Source organism: Panicum virgatum, chromosome 4N (assembly GCF_016808335.1).
Source record: "Panicum virgatum strain AP13 chromosome 4N, P.virgatum_v5, whole genome shotgun sequence".
NCBI classification, from domain to species: Eukaryota; Viridiplantae; Streptophyta; class Magnoliopsida; order Poales; family Poaceae; genus Panicum; species Panicum virgatum.
In genome coordinates, this window is record NC_053148.1 from 26411915 (window position 1) to 26423866 (window position 11952).

The 11952-nt window shown below is 46.0% G+C and overlaps 1 pseudogene; it reads right to left on the bottom strand.

Annotated features, from left to right (window-relative positions):
- Positions 1-233: 233 nt before the first annotated feature.
- LOC120671460 lies at positions 234-11018 on the bottom strand (annotated as a pseudogene).
- Positions 11019-11952: the final 934 nt, after the last annotated feature.

Here is an 11952-nt window from a genome sequence, read left to right on the forward strand (position 1 = left end):
CCCAAGACAGCGGTTGAGTTCAACGCACCCCCACTATTGCCGCGCAGCCATGCCTCACCCCCCCCCCCCCCGCCACCTACAATTATAAGGGCCTCAGCTTTATAGAGAGATTCTACAAAAGTTATGGTAAACAGGTTTTTTTAGCTTCTTCATCCATGAAGCACTTGATGAAGCAGTTTCCAGCTTACACTGAGCAGGAGTCAGAAATCGTACCTTCGCCCAACTTCTCCCGTAGATCCATGTTTCATCAAACGATTTTGAGAACAACTTCAGCTTCATCAGAGAAGTTGCTTCATTGGAGAAGCTGCTTCAGGAGCCGTTTTAGGAGAAGATGAAGCTATACCAAACGGGGTCTAAATACAAGGATACACAAATAATGTAATAGTTGGAGTGCTGAATTTTCCCAACTATGGTGAACTTTTTCTTCCACCTAGGATCTATATGTACATGCATTATACGAATCTATTGATTACAAAGCTCTACTTCACAAATTTCTCTACTTCTCTAGTGTCAAGAAACTCATTTACTCCACTTGCCAACAAAAACCTGGAATTAAGAAACACAGATGAAATAATTTGTGAAAAGTTAAGATAAAATTAGGATTTGCTAAGAATTATGTACCTTTTGTGAAGATCCCTTGCCATGGATTTGCAACCACCAGGAAGATAAGATTGCATATTCAGTGCTATATTGGGATTATGAATGCTTTGACGAAGGTGGATCATGCCCAATGGTCTCTTATTCTCGTCGTAAAGTTTGGCTCTGCTTTCACAAAGTATAGTAGAGTAAGCACCGGGGCTGCCTGACAGCCATTGTGGTGGCAATGCATGGTTATTTGTTTAACATCTTACTCCATGGACTAATAAGGACGTATAGAATATAATGTTTTCTAAGAAAGGACCAGTTGCGGAACTGATTGTATAACTCGACTTGTGCTGTCTTTTGTGAAAATGGTGGTAACAGAAACTACTAGAAAACTCCTCATTCATCCACCACAAATATACTCGTGGAAATCAGACCCCGTACTCAAGCTAGGTAACACCAACTAGTATATTTATGGTGGATGGATAGCTCAGGAGACCTTTAGTACCGATTGGTGTAAAGAATCCTCCATGGGTTAATTCAAAAGAAAAGCATCTCTCTTTCAGGCCGATCTGCGGTGTAGGTAAGCTACGTACATGTGAGGCAAGTGATTCCTTTTTCAAATCCAAGTCATTGCACATGCGCATATTTCATGTGAAAAATTGTGTGACTTGTTACTTACGTGCGAAGGTCTCCTCCTATGTTTGAAATATTTGTTTTGGATGCCTTACGTTAATCCCACCAACAGACCAAAAACAATGATTGTGCACTCAAACTTTCAGTGCCACAAGCAACCTTATGGTTCCATGTATTGTGGGTACTACATGTACGAGAATATACTACTAATCCCGAACGTGTAAGGGACTACGGATAGATGCATATATTGTTCTTGACTTTAACTAACACTTGTTTAACTTTTCTATGAATTCAATAATTGCAGATTCACCCAGAAAGGCACATACTCAACTCCATGAGGAATACCTTCTAAATGTAGTCGTAGATTTGTGCCGCTTCATTTTGTGTGAGGCGGTTAATGTAAGAGTCAAATATTTTTACGATGCTCAAGAATTAGCAATGGACTCTATATATATTTCTCTTTGTGGGTGGGAAAATCAAGAGCACCGTGCTGGCACTAGTAGTGCTAGTAGGAAATAGTGAAAAACATGTATCAATACACATTTTAATGGTGTACTCTAATGATAATCTGTAATGGTGTTTTATTCCCGAATGATTTAATTCTGTATGCGTAAGTATTTATATTTATCAAACATGTTCTGTGTCTCAATCACGAACTACCTTGATAGATTAAAATTGGCGGGAATCCAAAGTTTAAAAAATGGCGGGAAACATAATCTAGAATTTCAAATTCAAATCTGTGTATTTTTTGGTAGGATTGGAATCCATTTCTAGGAGCGGGTCACGCTTTACCTTGATAGTTCAAAATTGGTGGGAAATTTAAATTCAAATCTATAATGGGCTTTCAGGCGGGTGCATGCCTGCCTATGAAAAAGGTATTTTAGCTACGAAAACTAGGAGCGGGTGCCATACCTGTCTCTAAAAATACATTTTTAACTACTCCTAATAATCCTTTTCATAGTAGTTACGTGCGCTCCATGTGAAAAATTGTGACTTGTGACTTCGTGCGTGTGAAGGTCTCCTCCTAGGTTTGAAATATATGTTGTGGACTCTTACGCATTTCTACTATTTTTTTTTTGGAAGTTCATTTAGATGTTTTACGCTTTAGTTCTGGTTGGTAACAAAATAACATTGTAGTCACCCTAGTATTAAAGATCGAGTATATTAGTCTCGGTTATGTGATACCAGTTGGGAAACTTGGACTACTAAAGCATTTTTCCAACTGGTACTAATCACCTGTTCTCTAGTAGTAGTGAGGTGAGGTCATTTTGAAAGAGAAATGTCCTATTATCATGAATAACATTGTAAAAAGAAACTTTGGTAAAATGGAAAACCTATATATACCTGTACATGTATGCATCAACATCGATAGGATGATCATTTGTGTCCACGAGGCATCCCTCGCCAACTGAGCAATCCCCGCAATCATCGAGCACCCAACCGGAAAGTTTGTCCTCCTAATATGCGCCAGAAAGAACAACGGATCGGAAGAGTTCAGTAAGATTCTACAACTGCCAGCTTAGTTAGATTCGTGCGAAAATATATATACGCGCATCAGAATCTACAAAAATAGGCAGCATAAACAAACAAGAGTTTCAACAATTCTCTCCGGCTTAAATCATGGTAACAAAATTTTAGATTTACCTGGATGTAATTCTTGAAAGCCTCAACGGCCATTGTACCCCTTTGTTTTGCATGCTTGGGTTCACCCAGTATGTTCAACCTCAACAAAACTGATTCGGCAGGCTCCTCGAGGTCCATTATGAGGCTCCCTACGCCTCCCTCCAATCCTGCCAGTTTCATCCGGACCATCTCGATGACAATCTTCACCACCATGTACGCACCTTCACGGCAAGAAGAGCAGAGAGACAATAATGGAACGAAATAAGATCATCAAGTCATCATCCTCTAATATATATGTCATACACTCAGTAGAAGAGCTCAAGGCCGTGTAAGGGAGTTCATCACCCACCATCATCGAGGAAGTAGTTCTCCTTGAGCGCGCCGTGGCCGGTGGTCTCCATCATCAGGTGCGTCTCTACGCCGTCGGTGTTGAGCTGGACGCCCTTGTCGATGACGTTGCGGTAGCTCACGCGGTATAGGCAGTGTTGGCCTCCCCTGGAGGCGATGAACTGCGTGAGCCCATCGCTGGCGCGCGCGTCGGTGACAACCGTTGTGCCCGGGTGCTCGTCCAGCACGATGGCAGACATGAGCGCGATGAGCCTATCGCCGTTAATAGCCGCGCCGGTGTCGTCGACCACGCCACTGCGGTCCACGTCGGTATCGAAGACGACCCCCAGGTCTGCGTCGTGGGCCAGCACGGTGTCGTGGGTCAGCGACATGGCGGTAGCATCCTCCGGATTGGGCATGTGGTTGGGGAACATGCCGTCGGGCTCCAGGTGCAGGCTACCCGTTGTGTCGGCGCCGAGCTTCTCCAAGACGTGCCACGCGAAGAAGCCACCGCAGCCATTGCCGGCGTTCACGATTACCTTGAAGCCCTTCAGTGGGGTGTCATAGTGCGTCGGGTGCGCGATGCGCTGCTTGATGATGTCACGGAGGTGTTGAGAGTAGGCGCTCATGAGGTCGACACGCATTACCACCGGCGGCGTGTCCCTGCTGCCGAGGCCCATCTTCCGGGCCAAGTACTTCTGCGCCGCGCGGTCACAGATCTTCTCGACGTCCACGGAGGTCAACCCGCCACGCTTGGTGAAGAACTTAAGGCCGTTGCGGGTGTAGGGCAGGTGTGACGCCGTCATCTGCAACAGTAAACACGCCACCTAACCGTTAGGATCACTTTCCTTTCCCAAGTCCCGCAAAATCACCCATATCAAATCTTATGAAGCCTTCCTGTAGTGTAGCAAAATCTTAGTAATAAACACGCCACCTAACACGCCACTTGTAAACTGCTCAATCTTAGTAGAAAATTATTGCACTTACAAACCAGTAGTGCAGCAAAATACTCCCCCCATCCTATGAAGAATGCAATACTAGATTTTTTTAGATAAGTTAGTGTTATTGACAAATGACCATGCTACAATTAGTAATTATCTTAAACCCATTAATTTAGATATAGAAAGTGTTCAATTTCACATAGTTTACCGCATGCAAATAATTAATTTCTAAAAGATATATTTGAAAGGATAAGGCATGTACCCATTGCTAGAATTGCACTTTTTGTGGGATTTTTCTTGAAACTGAGAATTGCACTTGTTATGGGAACGAGGTTGTACATATTAATCTGCACTACAACAAAAATGATTTGTAGCAATACCTTGATTTTTTTCAGGAGCGGACCAAAATTTTACCCGTTCCTACAAATAGAGTGGAGCTACTGTAGTAGTTAATCCGCCCCTAAAAATATATTTTTGGAGACGGGTGACGCTATCACCATTTCTAAAAATAACACTATTTTCAGGAGCGGATGATGGCATCACCCGTCCCTAAAAATACCATTTCTAGGGGCGGGTGATGCCATCACCTGCTCCTGAAAATGGGGTGTCATTTTCAGGAGCGGGTGATAGTATCACCCGCCCCTACAAAAATCAAAACCCAATGGCGCAGGCGCGGGCAATAAAAAGCAAACAGTAGTGCGGTAGCCTATCTTTCTTATCTCTGCGCCAACAGCATGAATATGTGTCGGCGGCGGGCTGCAGCACCGGTGGACGCAGAGCCACAGCGGCGCGTTCCAGGGCGCGTGGCGGCTGCGACATAGTCTCATCATGGCTGCCTCCAGCGGCCGGCAGGGAGCAGCCTCAGCGACGGTGCGCGGCGTCCAACAACTCGTCGTGGCGGTCAGCGGGGAGCAGCCTCAGCAGCGGCTCGCGGCGTCCAGCGGCTCGTCGTGGCGGTCCGCGGGGGCGCAGCCTCTACGGCGGCGCGGCCGTCTTCCCTGACCTTCAGCGCGACCGGATCTAGCGGCTGCGACATGGATCTGCGCCGCGCAGCCACCGCGCCCCGTCTTCCCTGCTCTAACTTCCCCGCCGCGCGATGTCGCTCGGCGCAAGGTCGTCAGGGTAGAGTGCTTGGCTGCAATGACTCGCGGCCGTGGGGAGTCACGTGCGGCCTCCTGCGACTGGCGGAGCACGGATGGAGAGGCCAGCCGCAGGATGTGAGCACAACGGCGTCAGACCTATTTTTTTATTTTTTAATTGGTTTCTAGGGACGGGTGGTGGCGTCACCCTCCTCTGAATATGGGTTTGCAGGGGCGGGTGAGGGGTGACCCGCCTCTAGAAATGCATTTTTAGGGTGGGTAACGTATCTGTCCCTACAAATAGCTATTTTTAGATGCGGAAAGCAGGGGCGGATGCGACATCCGTCCCTAAAGATGTGTTTTTACCTGCCCCTAAAAACCATTTATGTCGTAGTGCTGGATCTATTGTTAATGGATGTTTTTGCTACAAGGGTGTAGTGGTGGGCAGTTTAAGGGTAGCCCCAATGCTATGACAAGAATAGTTTCCATAGCATTTAATATTCTGCAGGATATGATATTTTGCTAATTTGGCAGAGCAATTAAAGCAGAGAGGGAGAGGGAAAGATTAAAAAAAAATAGGTCTCATGCAAGAAATGGTACCTTGCAAAAACCAAAGTTCAAGAAACTATATAAAACTCATTGGGATGAATATCACAAATACCAATATATAATTAAAGAGTGGAGAGGAAGGGGATTAGTAGGGAAAGAAGAATGGTCATTGAAGAGATTTATTTTGTAGCCACAATTATAAATTATAACATTCAGAGCTATAGTTTTTTCATGTGACATGGCATGTCATAGACACGACTAGAAAGTTTTTTGGTTGGGATTGTCCTAAGACTGCAATTTGAACATACTCATGGTTCTACTCAGTGAGACAGAAAACACCATCACAATGGCAGTTTTCATGGCAATAAATGAGCTTCCATGTAAGCAATTGTGATGACATAGCACACTATTATGATGTGAGAGAGAACTAGTTTTATGGGGATGAAACCATATGTGTATATTGCAGGTACTCTTAGAAATAACAAAATATAAAACAATGCATTGTGTGAGCTATTTCGGGTGTGTTTGGTCGAGCTGAGGCTGTGAAAAAGTTGGTGTGCATTGTGAGCTGTGAAAAAACTGTAGAATTTGGGCTGTGAGAAAGTTGAAAGCCATCGTTGAAACAGTTGTGGCTTCTAGGAAAGCTATTGTTGACAGCCTCACTCACAAACAGACTCCGCAAGTCATCCACACCCTCTCCCACTCAACTCTTTTCCTGCCTCACTGATGAGTGGGTCCTGCTCGTCAACATCTCCTTGAGTCCTTCCTCCCCAAGCCCAATCCCACAGGAAAGCATATCCAGAGAAAGTCGTTGCCATTGCTCACCCCATGGCATTTGCCGCTGATGACCTGCTCCTTCCAAGTGAGGGTAGTAGCCGCTGCCCCTAGTCCCCCCCTCCCCCCTCCCCCCCTCTATCTGCTTGAAGACGTCCATCTGGTCTGAGCTGGATGGCACGATGGGCGGCCTGACACCTACTCCCTCCATCCTAAAATGTAAGTCATTCTGGCATTTTACCAGATTCAATGAATATTCTCTGAATCTAGACAAATTGTATGTCCAGATTCATTGAACATTTTATGAATCTGGACACATAAAACACTCCCAGAATAACTTACATTTCAGAACGGAGGGAGTACATCTCCATCGTGCTCGAGCTGTCGTGCATGTGATAGGATCATGATCTGTTATTTTACATAAGTAACCTAGTGTGTATGGCTGGATGTTGTCTCAGCTCGGTCCAGCTCGTTTCGTTAACGAGCTAGCTCTGCTTGGCTCATTAGCCAAGCGTGCAGAAATATCAGCTTTGCTCGGTTCGTATAAGCTTGGGCCAGCTCGTTTTAGCTCCAAGCTACGAAGACAGGAAAGAACAATGAAATATTCCCTCCGTTCCAAATAGGAAAGAACAATGAAATATTCCCTCCGTTTCAAATTATAAGTCATTCCAAGAATCTTGGATAGTCAAATCATCTCAATGTTTGACCAAGTTTATAGAGAGAACCACAAATATTTATGATATCACATATGTATACTATGAAAATATAGCTAACAAAGAATCTAATGATACTTAATTGATACCATAAATGTTATTATTTTTTATATACATTTAGTCAAACTTTAAAAACTTTGACTCTCCAAGATTTTTGGAATGACTTATAATTTGGAACGGAGGGAGTAGCTCGTTAGTTCTTTGATATATCGAGGTCATAAGAACTCAAATTTCATCTCTCTATGTTGCAACAGCAAAGAACAATGAATAGATGATTGTGCAAGTCCGGAAGGAACTCGATTTTCCACAAATTAAGAGCTCGAACAACCAAATGTGAAGCAGGAAGGAACAACTTGGTGGCAATAATCAATTACAGATACGTACAACTGAATGGATCGAACAAGCGATAGAAATGGAAGATTCTGTTTCCAAGCGATACTGCGACAGAAAGGGAGGATCACGTTTCCAAAAAGGCAATCACACCACCAATCCCCATAATTTTTCCTTGGCCTGCAGGCTGCTGCAGCACATAAGAGCATCTCCAAAAATTATTCATTCCTCATACCTTAAATATTCTCTCTTTCCATTACCAATAGCTACTTTTGTTTTTTAGGTAATAGTTGCTGCAGCAGATTACCAAAATCCAATCACCAATAATAGGGTAGAGGGGAAATCCCGTTCATTTAGAGCATCTCCAACAGATTACTCATCCCTCTCTCTAATACCAAAAAAAATTAATGTTTTGGTGATGAAGGTGCTCCAACAGATTACCAAACCGATTCTCATTACCTATAAGTTTTTGGTAATCACCAAAACACACCTCTCTCTCACCTAAATGAAGGGAATTTCCCTTCTACCCTATTATTAGTGATTGTATTTTGGTAATTTGCTGTAGCAACCATTACCTAAAAAACAAAAGTGGCTATTGATAATGGAGAGAGAATATTTAAGGTATGAGATATAAGTAATTTGTTGGAGATGCTCTTAGGTGAGAGAGAGAGGTACGGTGTGCTTTGGTGATTACCAAAAACTTATAGGTAATGACGATCGGATTGGTTATCTGTTGGAGCACCTCCATCACCAAAACATCAATTTTTTGGTATTGAGGAGAAGAATAAGGAATCTGTTGGAGATGCTCTAACACTTTAAGATGTTACCCAGAGTAGTAGAGCGACACCTAGGACTGGGACGTAGAAGATCGTGAGCTCTTCCACGCGGAGGCAGCACCATAGTCTATGCCTGGATGGAGAGAGAGCCCGAGAGCACGACGGCAACCAAGCACTCGATGGCAGGCGGAGAGCACGGATCGAAACGGTCAGCGGAGACCGGAGGCAGTAAGCACGAGTCGGAGATGTGCGCCATGGGAAGGCTCCAAGGTTGAAGCTGCCGCCGCCGAGGGAGTGGTATGGCCGCATAGGCCGTGGACTGGCGGCGTACACGGGAGGACCGGCATGATAAATTGCATCGCCTGTGATTCACAATCCGTTGCCTGAAGAAATTGTTGATGGGCTACTAACGCAAATTCGGCCGTAATCATGCCGTCGGGGAATCTGGACCAATCAGCGGAAGCTGCGAGTGGAGCTAGTGGAGAATGCACTGCAGAGCTTGGGAGCGGCTGGCTGCGGGTGGCGACGACGATAGCCGACGAGATTTGCGAAGGGGAAGACCGCCCCGGTGGCATGACTTTTGGTTATTTTTTTCCCTCGACAACAATCGATACTATAACCATCATCCTCTTTTGGCGTTTCAACTAATGTATTCTTCATCAAGATCCTACTCGGCACAGAGAACTTTGAGATCCAAGTCCTAAGATTTATTTTAAGATCACAAGTAATTAACTGTCAGACATAAATTAGACTGGTTGTACGGCCTCACTGTTTTAGAAAATAAAACGTGATAAGTTTTCTATTTTTAACCATTACCCTGTCACGCCGTACGCACATGCTATTTTCTGCGACCCCCCACTGTCCACCCCAACCCAAGGTAATCCAGAAAATGCCTATAGGAAAGTACTGAAAATACTTCTACTATTTGATAAAATGCTTGTGACGATGTGAAAAAAATACTACTAACAAAAATACTTCTGCGCGTTTTAAAAAATGCTTCTAGTATTTGACAAAAATGCTTTGTGCATGATGTGAAAAATGCTTATGCTATTTAACAAACATGCTTGTGTGCAATGTGAAAAATGCTTTGCATTGTTGCTATCTGATCTTCTTGTTCATGTTGCCAGCAAGCTGGCGCATCTGGAACATCCACAACATGAAGATGGCTAGAGCGACTCCGACGAAGACGAGCCCCACCACACCATCTCCCCTGCCAGCACAAGCGCAGTCGCGCAGAGCCATGGAGAGGCTCGATAGCTCGGAGGCGCGCAGCCCTGGTGGCCTGGCTGCTCCGAACAACGCCGCTCAGCCTGCGTCCTTTGCCCCCCGCTGCGCTGCTCCGCCCATGCAGGGAAGGTGGCTGCGGAGTGCGGGGAAGAGCAGGGAAGGATGGGGAGGGGGATCGGTGCAAGGGGCAAATCCAGTGTGGGGGCAAGGGGGGCTCAAGCCCCCCTACCCCCATGAACTCCATGGAAATTAGAGGAGAGGAGGAGGGAGAAGAAGAGGAAAGAAGGGAGAGAAGAAGAAGAAGAAGAAGAAGGGGGGGGGGAGGAAGAAGAGGAGGAAGCAGCCCCCCTGCCGGTGATTCCAGCCTCCGCCACTGATCGGTGCAGGAGAGGAGGAGGAGGGAAGGGGAGGGCAGGTTAGGGAGAAGGAGGAGGGGAGGGGAGTGTTGGTGGGAAAGAGATAAGGTTGAGAGGGAGAGGAATGGGAGAGATAAGGGGGAGCAGTGGGATCGATATGGGGAGGGAGGGAGTTCAACCGGGCAGCGTGCGGGAGAGGAAGAAGCACGAGATGGATAGACGATGTTCCAAAGAATGAAAATACGGCGGACCATATACTAGTCTTTACCTTATTGTGAACTCTAAAATTTTAAGAACCGTCGTCCTCTTCCAAATAGGCCCTATATGGATGGCTGGAACATCAAAGAGACCCATGAATTTCAAACAACTCCGAACGTTAGAAAGTCTACGGCTTTCTCGCGTCGGCACTAGTCGAGAATATCAATGGTAACAAGTAAGAAGTGAAACGTCTCAAGAGTCAAGAATGACACTAGACAGAAGAGTTACCATAATAGACACATTATAGTTGAACCGAGGCAGTATGGTGCTCATGAAGCACGCGGGCGTGGTGGCGAGCCCCATGTCAAACACGGAGCACCCCGCCCTCGCGAGTCCAGCGAAGAGCGCGGCGCTGAGCCTCGCGCCCGACAGCCGTGGGTTGCGGCCGACGGACACCCGCAACTCCTCACCCTCCGGCCGCTGGAGCTCCCCACACAGCCACTCCCCAAAGCTCTCCGCGACAACCTCGACGGCCAGAGGCGTGAGGTCCACTGGCCGGCCCTTCTCCCCCTACAGCGCCACGCCCCGTACGTCCGGCCCGTTCTACAGCCTCCGGATATTGTCGCCCTCCTCCCTGGCCTCCGCGGCGACGCCAACGGGCGCCTCTACCCGGCCGCCTATCGCCGAATGCTGACCATGGGAGCTCGCCGTGGCTCTTGTCTTCACCTGGCCGTAGCTCCTCCTCCTGCTCCTCAACGGGAGAGGAGGGCAGTACCGCACCATGCCGTGGCTAGCGTGCTTGCATGACTGCAGCGTGGCCGGCGAAGAAGTGGTGACAGTGGCCATAACAGCTAGTGACGAGAGAGGAGAAACGGCACACAATGCCAGTGCATGATTAGTTTTCGAGACGGGAGATGATATACGCATCCTCCTGAAGAAATATCTCAGCGAGAGATATTAGCACTTTAGCAGGTCGCGCGCGGAGGGCGGCTGGTCGCCGGCGGAGGGATATTTTCAGGCCAGGAGTTCGTCGGGATGCGGGGGTGCTACCTGGGTTCGATAGAGCTTGTGGGGTGGAGGCGCTGCTGCGATTGTTCTGTGGTGCTGACTGCGTCAGAGCATCTCCAGCATTTTCCAAATAAATCTTTCTATACAGCACGAGTCCCCCAATAATATCTCTTAATAAAATAGTATGGAGATGTCATACTATTTTCATAAATTATTAGGAGAGACATTTTTATAGTTTCCTAATAATTTCATCCTCATCCCAGTACAGCTAACGTATTTGAAGAGCTGACTTAATAAAATAGTATTCAGATGTCATATTATTTTCATAGATTATTGGAGGGGAGATGCTTTTACGGTTTCCCACTAATCTCATACTCATCCCAGTACAACTAACATATTTGGAGAGCAGATTTAATAAAGTAGTATTGAAATGTCATTGTAAGATTAGACAGAACGGCTTACCCCTAAGGGCAGCCATGATGTTCATTATATAGCCCGGAATATGTCCTAGGCATATACGGATACAAGACCATCTCCTAGTAGGAGAAGACAATACAAGAATAGGACTCAAACATACAGCATAGAAATCCAAACATAACACATATCTCTACAGCCCCCCTCAATCATAACATGCAAGAGCACTAGCCACTAGCAACGTTGAGATTGTGTCGGAATTCATGTGTCTGATGCACAAGTTGTGCCTTGGTAAAACCATCAGCAACTTGATCATGTGTAGAGATAATACGAATATCAAGCTTCTTCTGAGCAACTCTTTCATGAACAAATTGAAAATCAACTTCAATGTGTTTGGTGCTGGCATGAAAAACTGGATT